Source organism: Silene latifolia, chromosome 8 (assembly GCF_048544455.1).
Source record: "Silene latifolia isolate original U9 population chromosome 8, ASM4854445v1, whole genome shotgun sequence".
Taxonomy (NCBI): domain Eukaryota; kingdom Viridiplantae; phylum Streptophyta; class Magnoliopsida; order Caryophyllales; family Caryophyllaceae; genus Silene; species Silene latifolia.
This window is the reverse complement of record NC_133533.1, coordinates 72,854,595-72,856,649: the sequence shown is the minus strand read 5'-3', so window position 1 is coordinate 72,856,649 and position 2,055 is coordinate 72,854,595. Positions and strand designations below refer to the sequence as shown.

Genomic DNA, 2,055 nt, shown 5'->3' with positions numbered 1-2,055 from the left:
GATTGTATCGATATGGGAGCTTAGTTGGGCACCTAATTGAGTAACGGCGTCCATTTCATACTTTCCTCCTCTAGTAGCCTTGCGAGGCCTACTATATTGTGAATTGTGGATTGCCATCTCTTCAATTTTTCTCCAAGTTTGGTTGTCATCAACCTCGGTGAACATCCCATTCGATCCCATATTAAGGATATTTCTTGAGTCTTCATAAAGACCATTCCAAAATTGTTGCACCAAAAACCATTCGCTAAGTCCATGGTGAGGACATGAGCGACAAATTCCCTTGAACCTCTCCCAAGCTTCATACAAAGACTCTTCATCCCTTTGCTTAAAACCCGTAATTTGAGCTCTTAGCATGTTGGACTTTTCCGGTGGGTAGAATTTTTTGTAGAAAGCTAGAGCCAACTTATTCCAAGAATCTATTCCAAGGGTGGCCTTATCAAGGCCCTTCAACCATTGCTTTGCGGTGCCGATTAAGGAAAAAGGAAATAAGACCCATCTAATTTGGTCTTGAGTCACGCCCGTTTGAGAGATAGCATCACAATAATCGCAAAATGTTTCCATATGAGAATGAGGATCCTCACTAGGCATCCCCCCAAATTGGCTCCTCTCAACTAGTTGGATGAAGGCGGACTTGGCAATAAAATTTCCGGTGAGATGTTGCGGTGTAGGAGTACCATTTGGTAGATTCTCCTCGGTGGGTACGGAGTGTGACGAGAATTTTGGCATTGTAGGTGGATTTTGTGGGGTATTGTGTAATGGGTTTCCTTCTCCTTCTATTGTGAAAGGATTGACAAACTCACTAGTGGGTTGAACAACTTCACCAACACCTCTCAAATTCCTCCTAACAAGTCTCTTATTGTTCGTCAAGGTTCTTTCGATTTCACGGTCAAAAGGTAACAAATCACTTTGTAACCTTCTAGACATGCAAAATATCAAACAACTCAAAAACAATTAGAACAAACCTTGAGGAGTTTTACTTCCTTAAGGTGAAGAAAGACACAACTAATAACAATAAAAATAAATCTAAATCAAACAAACACCATCCCCGGCAACGGCGCCATTTTTGATGCGATCCCGCTAAGTGTTCACAAATTAAGATGTGGTCGTTGGTCAGGGTCGAATCAAAACACAATTTATAGCTTAACAAGCAACTCTACAATTAGTAAAGAGGCAAGTAAAGGTCGGATCCCAAGGGACGGGAGTTGAAATGAGATTTCTATTGTAACTAGCGGTGTCTAAGGGGTGTCACAAATTGGGTTGATGTAGAAGGTTACTAAACTAGAATAACAATGAAAATAAACAAGCAAGATGAATAAAAAGGGGTGTAAACAATTGATTAAAGGCACTAGGGTGTCATGGGATCATAGGGGAATCATGGGATATGATCATACAAATATGTTCTCAAATTATAAGCAAGCAATTATTGTTGTGATGGATTGAGTTGGGTTATATCTTACAATCCTAGGAAAGTTTGGGTCCCGGAGCCGAATCGATTAGATTGTACAACACCTACAAGTCGACTTAATCTTCCCTACTCAACAACATGCATGGTCTAATGAGACTCGAGTTGGGTTATGTCTTACAAGTCTCATTGAAAAGATAGGAGATGATAGTAAATGCAAGGATTCATAGGCTTAGCATTTCATCAAATATAACATGTGCATGAGTTGAGATCAAAACAAGCAAGCAAATAAAACATGAAAGCATATTAATTTAAGCATGAATCATTCCCCATGTTGGTTTCCCCTAATCACCCATTAACCCTAGCTAAGAGACTACTCACTCATTATCATGTTGATCATGTTAGCAAGGTTGTCAATCATACCAACAATATGAAACATGATGAATAAATGAAAGTAATTAACAATAATTAAAAAGGGATTAAGAGATTATACCTATTAATGATTCCAATAATAAAGCAAAGATAAAAGAAGTACTTGAATGCTTGATTGAGAGGTTGTCAATCTCCCAACAATAACCCAAATAATCTTCAATTACCCAAAATAAAGGATGAACAAAAGAGAGATTAAAGAACTAAAACTTGGATTAAAACTT

The 2,055-nt window shown here is 38.3% G+C and overlaps 1 non-coding gene across 1 annotated transcript; it reads left to right on the top strand.

Moving 5' to 3' along the window:
• Positions 1-247: 247 nt before the first annotated feature.
• LOC141597656 (small nucleolar RNA R71) lies at positions 248-354 on the top strand. The gene has a single exon (XR_012522879.1). It is a non-coding gene; the product is annotated as a small nucleolar RNA R71 (small nucleolar RNA).
• Positions 355-2,055: the final 1,701 nt, after the last annotated feature.